Below are 10,361 nucleotides of genomic sequence, written 5' to 3'. Positions count from 1 at the left end.
AATTCCCCAATAAAATCTTTAAAAAAAAGATTAAGGTTAAGATTAAGATCTTAGTGAAACCCTATGAGGTAGTACGTTTTCATGATTTAAAATGATTTTTAAAAACTTAGAGACTATGTGGTAGAAATCTTTTGGGGAGTTTGTGTAGGTCATAAGCTATTGTCTCCCTTTAAGAACTGTCCACAAGAATGAAAGTGTCCATTTGATCACTGCTATTTCCCCAGCATTTGGTCTAGTAGGCACTTAATATATATTTGTTGGAAGATTGGATGTATGGATGACCCTCTGCCTCACTCTGGCTGAAATTGATTGGATCAGGATTATACATATGACCCAATAGGCCAATGAGATTTTCTTCTGGAAATTTAAGTTGGTGCTGAAGGACAGTTGAACTCTGAGTGTTCTTGAAATGGCAGTATTTAAATTGAGGGTCTATTAGGTTAGCCATATTCTGCCAGAAGAGACGAGAAGCAGAAATAGCCAGTCAACCATATGCATGTATGTACATGCATGTGCATGTATGCATGTGCACACACACACACACATCTTCAGCCTGTTTTTTTCTTTTTTGGCCTCCTCTCTGGTTCTTGTTTACATTTCCTTCCTGAGGCCTAACTTCGTCCCCCCTCTTGGTTCTATGAGACACCCTGAAGCCTTATAATAAATCCCCTTTCTGCCTAAACCAACTCCAGTTGATTTTTGCCACATGCAACCAAAAACTATTAGCAAATATACTCTGTCACCATAATTCATTTTCCTTCTCTGATATTTCAACATTTGTAGGATTTTTAAATCACCCTAGTAAATATTTGTGTTAATTTGAATTCATTTCCACTTCCCTGGACTTTGGCTATTTTGAAATGCCTACTTGGCCCCCTTCCATTGTTTGAAAAGCAAAGCAAAAGGAACCCTGAGCCACCAGCTGATGTGCACTCTTAAGCTCTGTGTATAAATTATGCCTTTGAAACACTTGGAGTCTTCCTGGGAAACCATTTCCCAGCAGGGGAAGAAAAACTAACAAGTTTCAGAAATAAACTTGAAATATTACTCATTCCTATGGAAAAGTACAACTTTGAAGTAACCAGAGAAATGAAAACAAATGAGTTATCTTTAGTGGAAGGATATGGAATCATCAAGAGTGGAGACCTGGGGCCAGATGGCCTGTTTAGATGTCAAAGCCCCCATCTGGAGGGCATGCATTGTAAGCCTAGCGGCTGGGTCTTAGTTTTGCCCCCTGAGCCCCTGGCATAGGGCCTCACCTGAGAAGATGCCCCATACATGTTTGTTGAAGAAAGACTGAGTGATGGTATAAAGGGTAGTGATTAAGTCTGGAGATCAGAATCAGAGAAGTGGCTGTTTCCAATGCCCCCTACCTGTGTGACCTTGGGTGTGTCACTTAACTTGTCCCTGTCTCAGCTTCCATAAGTGTAAAACAGGGATGAAAACAGAGCTTCTTCAGTGTTGATATGTGAAATGAATCAGTACATGCACAATAGCAGCTCAATGCCTGCAAAGGAGGAAGCATGCAATAATCATTATGTTAGAGAGCAGCTTTCCATTGTCACATTTTTCCTCCTTTTAACTTTTATGAAAGGGGCAGAATGAAGAATATCAGGGACATTTCATTTGGCCTTTATAATGAAGATATTAAAGACATATATCCCCATGTAAGGTACATTAAAGTCTTTCCTTGGTCCCAAGCAAGTGAAAAGTTAGTGGGGAATATTAATATAAACATGACCTGAAACACCAGATTTTAGACCTTAAAAAATCTAAATTAAAAAAAATCACAGGATGGCAACATCAGAGGAAAGTTTGGGTACAGGTATCACATCCTCCAGTTTACAGCCAGAAGGCTCAGAGGGTCTCTTGGGCTCAAGGGGATCAGTATGGGTCCTACTGGTCCTGGTGGTCGCAGCCGGAGATGTTATGCTGGGGTCAAACAGACCAGGGTCCTTTCCCTGTGCTTTACTCTTGCCATTTGTGATGCTAATCCAAGGATTAGTTGCTATTTCATGAATCCCCGGATGAACCTTCTAGGAAATATTGCTTTTTGTGATCCTTTTCCCTTCCCCATTGAACAACTCCATTTGAATTACTGTCAGTCCTTTTTGCTGGAGATATTTAGATAGTTGTGGCTCTCGGGAAGCTGTTCACAGCCTCGGTGCAAATGGGCTCCCTCTATCTCTGTTCTGGTTGCCCTGGACTGCACATGTCTCCTTAAGGTCTCTCTGAGGACTGGACCAGGAACGCTTATTCTGTGGGAATGATCTCATGACTATGTGATGGCAGGGGGCTGAGGCTGATTGATGAAACAGTGTTACTGACATACTGTGTAACATAGGCAGGCTGGCTCATAGGGCCATGTACTGATAAAATTATGGTTGTGGGTTTAGAACCCAAATCAACCAGATTACTCTGCTCTATTCCATTTCCTAAACTTGGGCCTTCCCGATGCCAATTATGTATTTTTAGATAATAATTAGGTTAGGGGTGAGAGTATACATGAATCAAGGACAATCCTTCCTATCTCCTGTGCCAGGAAATCAGACATGCAGATTTCTAGGGCATCATTCTATGACGTGGCATTGTGACATCAGAATCAGTTTACTGTGGATGGTAAAGGTGGTAAATCGGCATGTACCATCCATCCTATTCCCCATCTAGATTGGAACACCAAGAACTACATTCCCAGTTTGCTTTGCAGCCAGGGTCCAGGTGTGCTTTAGGTTCCACTAATCAGATGAACTCATGGGAAACTTAGAAGGCAGGGGCAAGGTAGGGCTGGCTTTTGCTCTTCATGTTGGCAAAACACGTTGTGGACATGTACATAAAGTACATGTACATTTACCAGAGCTTCCAGTTGACGAGCAAGACCCAGGGCATCTTTCCTTTTCCTCTTTCCTTTTTCCTTTCTTTTCCTTTCCTTTCTGGTGCAGACCTATTGGGTCGTCAGGAAAGTCATGACGCATTTGTGCATTGAAAAACATAGAAAAATATGTCATGACTTTCCCAATGACCCAATAGCATGCATGGTGCAGCCCCTGGGACCAACAGTTTCAGAGGCAGCTCCCAGGTCTCCACTGTCTTCATTAAGAAAGAGGTCGCAATGCTCATGCTGAGCTGGCTCTGCAGTAAGTTTCAGTGATGATTTCTGGGGGTCCAGCTCAAAGCCTGCTCTCGCAGTATAAGGACCCTGCTTGTGCTCCATGAAGACAATGTAGACAGAAGTTCCTGGCACACAATAATTTCCCAAGCAACTGTTCTATGAATGAACATTTGTAAGTGCTTAATTAATTCAACATATGCTTATGGAACTCCTAATACTGAGAAGTTGCATAACGGATTCTAGAATCTATTTTACCATGTATTCACTGTATGACTTCAGCCTCAGTTTCTTTATTTATAAAGTGGTAACAATTTCCCCCACCTCATAGGATTGCATGAAGGATAAATGAAATGATGCATATAAAACACCAATATGGTGCCTGGCTCAGAGGAAGAAGTCAATAATATTATCTATAGAAATGGTATTTATTTTGTACTAGGTGCTAGGACAGAAAGATAAACACAACAGACTTGGTCTCTGACCTAATGGGTCTTGCAGCTGAAAAAGGAAGGCAGACATTTAAGCAAGATTAAAAACAGCACAATAATTACTATGATAGAGGAGTACAGGACATCAGGGGATATGCAGCAGGGACACCAAAACCAGCCTAGAGGAGGGATGGTGGGAGAGCACGGAGAGGTGGGCTGGGAGACATTTTGCTGAAAACCAGTTGGCTAAGAGTCAACTTACTGAGAGCTAATTTCCCAATGCCTAATGGCTGATTCATCAAAGTTTGTAAGTTTACCAAAGACTTATTTTAAGAATATTCTTCTTGGGCTGGCCAACTGGCGTGTTGGTTAAGAGTTGGCTTGGGAGTGCAAGCTCTGAGCAGCAGGGCCGCTGGTTCGGATCCCATATGGGGACCAGTGATGCTGTGCCCTCTACAGCTAAGATAGTGAACAACAGCTCGACCTGGAGCTGGGCTGCTGGGAGTCACCAGCAATGGCGTAGGCTGCAGTGGGCTGACTTGAGCTACCGTGAGCAGCCAGCAGATGGTGTGAGCTGCCATGAGCCGCCGTGAGCGGCTGTCTAATGGCCGGTGACTGATTGCCTCACTTGGGAAGAGCGCAATGATCATAATACCAACATGGGCCAGTGAAGCGACGTCCCTCACAACTAGACTGAAGAACAAGAAAACAGCAACTTGTCTATTCCCCTTTGCCAATTCCCCAATAAAATCTTTAAAAAAAAAATCTTCTTGAGTCTAGTCAATATATTTTCCCTAGACACATTAACTTGTCAGAAGTTCTGGGTTTTAGGCTGGTTTTTAGTTTATGAATATATTTTCCATTAATTTCCATATTAATGGTAGAAAACCATGCCAATGAAGTTATTTATTATATTGACTGTTTTATGAAAATTTTATATTATAAATATCCTGAACATATTCTAAAAGATATTGATTCAATATTTTTATTTACTATAGTTAAGAAAACTATGATCCTAAGAATAAAATATTTATTTCGTTCAATACATTCAAGAAGACTGTCCCTTAAAGGAAGGTTTGAGTGAATGAGAAATTTTGGCAAATTCAATCCACTGGTCATTTGGAAAATTAATCATTTTTCAAATTGATCCTTTAGTTAATTGACTTTAAACAAATTGGTCATTTGATATATTGGGCATTTGGCTAATTGGTCCTCACTTCTTTCAAACTTTGTTGATGAGTACATCTGTGTATCTGCCATTCAGTTCACACACAGACAGCAAAGTTGTGTGGCCTCTTTGTCATGTGATAAGCTCACATGATATTATACAAAAAGGATAGCTGAAAGAGAGAATAGGTCAACAAAAATGAAAGTGCAGCAAAGAAAGCAAATGTGATAACTTTGGAAGTGAAATTCCCATCAAACATAAATGAAATCTAAGAAGAGAAAGCTGGCAGTGGAAATATTGATACTGCTGCCATTTGAGGGACTGTAGATATGCTGCCAGAGAAACTCGGTGAAGGAGAACATGTCAACATAAATGAGGAGAGTGGCTGCAACAGAACAAATGAAGATGTCCCCCAGGAAGTGATGCTGGCAAAAAACTTCACACTAAGGGAGCTCTCAGAGATAGTTCATGATATTGAAGGTCCAAAGAACAAAATGTTATAAAGGAGTATCAACATTTTCCAAGGCATAGAAAAAAATACTCCATTTTAAGGTGTTTTACAAACAAATAAACCACTTGGATTCTTAATGTTTCTAATGTTTTAAATTACAGCTTACTTAAATATTAGTTTTGCTATGTTTTATTTCCCTCTACATTTATAACCAACAGTAGGAGAGTCTTTAATATCTTGACATAGAGTGTGTAATTCACAATACAATCATAACTTCTCCATTGACGATTAAAAGACCACTTTGCACAGTTTCAGCTTGCATGGCCATTTTTACAGTCCTGCACCGCCATGCAAAGGAGGACTGCCTGCATTTAAAATTAAGCAGAAGGGGACTAAAACCTAGGGCGGCTGTTTGTCTTGCATTTCCTTTGATGTTTCCACTTCAAGAAATATACAAAATTCAAATATTTTGCATTATAAAGTCTGGCTTCTGGGAAATTGCAGAGCAGTGAAATGTACACCATTCCTCTCTCTCTCTGGCAGCTCATTCAAATGAAACAGGTGGTGAGGAGTAGTATTGAACTTGGTGGAAGATGAGAGCGAATTTCGATGGCGTCTGGAAGAATGTCGTCTGATGCTAAAGCTGATTTTCTCCCATGCTTCATGATTGCCTGTTGGTGGAGCAGAGCAGCACTCTTCACACTGTCAAGAACAATGTTCTCCTTGAGTGATCTTTTCCAAAAGGGTTCTCACTGATGAGTTATTGTTCATTATTATTAGAATTTAAGTACCACACTTAGGTCAAACTTTCACATTCTGAGATGTAAACTTTAGCTGTCATTATAAAGAAATACACTGAAGTGAAACTATGATATACCTGGTTAAATGAAAGGAAAGCAAGTAGGAGAAATATTTATGCAAAGATAGTAATAGGAATATTTGTGTGCATGCTGCATAAACCACTGAGCTTGTTCTAGACTAGAATGCACTAAACATTTCTGTATTAATTTTAGGACTATCTCTCTATTAACTACATGAAATTATTTCTCTTAATCGCTTGGTAGTATGTTGATTAACTATAAAATTAGAGTAGTAGTTCTCAGGGAGTTTTTTCTCTGAACATCCCCCTGGGCTAGCTAGGTCACTATCTTATCAGTAGCAAGGCTTTCACTCAAGGAGTATAGCAAAATCTCTAAAGGGGGTCATGGTTTGAACCCACATTCAGGCGAATCTGCCATGGTGCCCCTCCTAAAGACTTGCTCCTGCCCCACCAACACACACACTGTAATTGGGAATCACTGGTTTGAAAGGTGCAGGAGCTGACAAAAGTCCAGCATCCTTCAAATTTGAAGGCTTGGATCCATGCTGCAGCTTACCTCTATTTAACCTCTAACACACACTTAACCTTGAACTCCCTATTTCCTCTTCTGAAGGACCTCTGCCCTGGGTGTTTTAATGGATTAAATAAAACAATGTACATGAATACGCTTGTAGCTGTTAATTGGAGATGTGTTTTTTTATTATTAGTTTCAGGTGTTCGAAACAATGTACTAGTTAGACATTTACCCCCCTCACAAAGTGATAACCCCCTTCCCCAATCTGGAGATGTGTTTTGTGTGAGACATATCCTTCCACCAAATATCTACCTGATGAAACCTTCATTAGGATTTGCAAGCTGGGTTCAATCATTTATTAACAGTGTTCCATGTGAAATACAAATTTTAGAAGATTCCTTTAATATTCAAAGTAAATTTTTATTTTTAATGTTATTTTAAAATGCCCTGAAGAAATGGAACAGATAAAAGGTCAATTTTAGTGTTGGAGAGTGACGGAGTATGTCCCAAAGACAGGGGTATGTTGCAGGAAAAATCTCCGTGGGCTGACTTCAGTAATTTATAGCCTATTTTGCTTTCCCCAACACGCACAAATGGTTCATCTGAGTTAAGGATTTTAAGACTTGGCTTTTACAAAGACCATAAATAATACTATTTATGGGTTGTGGAGACAAATTAAAGAAGCAGAGTTGGCATAATGACCCAGGCTTAGTGTCTCCTATTCCTGATCCCAAGGTGGACAACTGTTATGTCTGTATAACGTGGATGACACCAGTTGGTACACAATTCTCCATGACTTTTTTCATGTTTCCGTATGGCCCAGGTTTTCTGAGCAAAGGCCCCAGAATCTAGAGATAGCGTCTCCCTAAAGTCAGAGAGATGTAGGGATTGATCTCAGCCATTTGCTTACTTTCAGGGTAGTGAAGCTAGAGTCTCCTCTTACCCCAGATAGGTGAGGTTTGCTTCATGAGTCATCTTGCCCTCTTTTTTTGAGCGGAGGATGGGCAGATGTGCCAGCAGGCTGTATAAGATTCAGGTCTCCAAATTTCGGGGTTCCTCTTAGAGACTGCAGCCCTCCTGCATGCGGAACGTAACAGGTGGCCTTCATTCCATCACCCCATGGGGCTTAGGGCTTGGGGAACTGGTGCTAAGATGTTGCTCTGGCTGATTTTGCCTTGAGTAATAAATTGTCTGTTCTCTAATCCAGAAAGCCTCATGCCTCCGGTCAGATTAAGTAGGATAAAGTCCCAGACTCATCAGAGTTTCTGAATTAACATTATGTGCTGGGTGGAGTTGTTATGGGTATTAACTTAGATCATATAAGCATGGAGGAGCTAAACAAACCCTTTTCTTTTACCTTCCTGCTATGGTCTGAATGTTTGTGTCCCCCCAAATTTATGTTGAAATTGTAACCCCCAATGTGATGGTGTTAGGAAGTGAGGTCTTTGGGAGGTGATGAGGTCATAGGGGTGGAGCCCCCAGGAATGGGATGAGTGCCCTGATAAAGGAGACCCCAGAGAGCTCCCTCGCCCCTTCCACCTTATGAGGACATGGCCAGAAGACGGCTATCTGTAACCTGGAAGAGGCCTTCACCAACCTGAGCAATCTGGTGCTTTGACCTTGGACTTCCAGCCTCCAGAACTGTAAGAAATAAGTTTCTGTTGTTCATAAGCCACCCAGTCTGTGGTACTTTGTTATAGTAGCCCCTGATGATAAATGAATAATAGCTAACAATTATTAGGTTTTATTGTGGGGCAGACACTGTGTTAAGCATTTTCCAGGCCCTTTCTCATTTAATTATCAGAACAATATTATGAGGCAAGTAAAACACTATCTAGATCTTTTCAGATGAGGACACTAGGCTCAGAGAGTTGAATTAACTTGTTCAAAGTCACAAGGCTTGTCAGTGGCAAAACAGGAATTCAACTCAAGCCCTGAGAAGGCAGACACAAGGCAGTAACCATACGCTCTCCTGCCACCCAGAAGGCAATTTCTGACTTCCCTGTGTTTGTAGGACATGACCTTATAAACATAAGAGTACAAAAGAACCAGCCTAGCCATTCGATGCCACATTATTTAGTAATTCATTTTCTTGTGTGCACATGGGTATTTCCTTACCTAGAGCTTAATCTATGAAGTTAATGGGGGTGTAAATCCCTCAGAATCACCATCTGTGGGCCTCCCTACTGAAATCTGACATTAACATGGTAATGGCAAATTCCAACTAGAGAGTCTGTTAAAAATTCTCCAGGGCCATCGCAAAGCTCTCAGTACTTATGACAGACTGTGTGCCCTTGGAAAATCGATTTGCTCCAACAAAGCCTTATAATAAGCCCCCTGCATTTGAGGGTTAGGTAAACCTGTTTTAAATGGCTTGGGTCTTAAAACTTAAATAATTTTATTAACCAATGTCACCCCAATACATTTAATAAAATTAAAAAAAAAGTGGCCTGGCTCAAAGCAGAGGGAGAGAGAGAGGGAGAAAAAGATAAAGTGAAAAGGAAGAAAGACAGAAAAAGGAACATGAAAGAGCAAAAGAGAGAGAGAGAGAGAGGAAAAAAGGAAAGAGAAGGGAGGAGGGAGCTGACAAGGGAGGAAACCAGCAGAGTCAGGGAAAGTTTGTACTGATTGAAGATTTGAGGAAATGGACCAGGGGACAGCAAATTAGGAAATGCATAATGCATAGAGAATTTGCTTTTTGGAGCAGCCTCAGATCAAAGATGCCACAGAAGGGCCTGGAATCCATAAGTTTACTTTTAGTGCCAGCAAATGTTTCAGAAAAGCCTGGGAAATTTTCTTTTAGGATCACATTTAACCCCAAAGAAATCAGCAAGGTGTAATCTATAACACCAGGCAGGATTTCATCGGGACCCTTAATTTGCCAGAAGATTATTCTTTTGTCAAATAACACCAATTATGAAGAGAAAAATTGGAGGGAGTGAGACCTTTGTAGGGAAAGGAAAGTGGATGGAAGTTCTTGAACAATAGCCCCAGCTGAGAAAAATACCGTGAGTAGGAGTTATAGGGAACTGATGGCTTTTAACATTTGTGGTTCAAAAAACCCCCACTATCATGAGGAAGAAAGTAGCTGCTTTTGTTTTGTTGTTATTGGTTTGTTTTTGTTTGTTTGTTTTTTTTCTTTTCATTTCCATATTACCTTGGGGACCAGGAGCAGTAGGTAACTGCTGACCCCAATTATTTCTGTGTTTCTTATAAATTATGACTAAATCTGCTCTTAAATAGCTCATCTGAATTGCAAACAAGATTTTGCTGATGATAATAGGTATCTAAAACTCTGGGTCATATTTACATGGAATCTTTATTTCAAGATACCTTTATTGGCATACAGTATGGGAAAAAGAACAATGGAGTAGTACTGTGGTGGTGTTTGTTAGATATTTCCCCAGTGCAGCGTTGCAGCTTCCAAATTATCGAGGTACAATGGGTAATAAACTTCCTACCCTTGTCCAAAAAGAGAAGAGCAAGACATGGCAATTTGCATTTCTAGAGCTCTCAGTGAGAGGTGCTGAGTCATATCAGGTGTCTGCAGTGCATGAGTTTCCTACAGCTGCTATAACAAAATTCCACAAACTTCGTGGCTTAAGACAATACAGATTTATAATCTTACAGTTTTGGAGGTCAGAAGTCTAAAATAGGGCCACAGGGCTGCGTTCCCTCTGGAGGCTCTGTGGGAGAATCTGTTTCTTTACCTCTTCCGGATTCTAGATTCTCACATTCCTTAGCTCATGGCCCCTGCCTTCATTTTCAAAACAAGCCGTGTAGCATCTTCTCTCCTCTCTGAATTCTGCTTCCATCCTTATATCCTCTCTCTCTCTCTCTCTCTCTCTCTCTCTCTCTCTCTCTCTCTCTC

The sequence above is a fragment of the Hipposideros armiger genome, unplaced genomic scaffold (assembly GCF_001890085.2).
Source record: "Hipposideros armiger isolate ML-2016 unplaced genomic scaffold, ASM189008v1 scaffold_155, whole genome shotgun sequence".
NCBI lineage: Eukaryota > Metazoa > Chordata > Mammalia > Chiroptera > Hipposideridae > Hipposideros > Hipposideros armiger.
The sequence above is the reverse complement of the archived record's forward strand: the minus strand, read 5'-3'. Positions refer to the sequence as shown.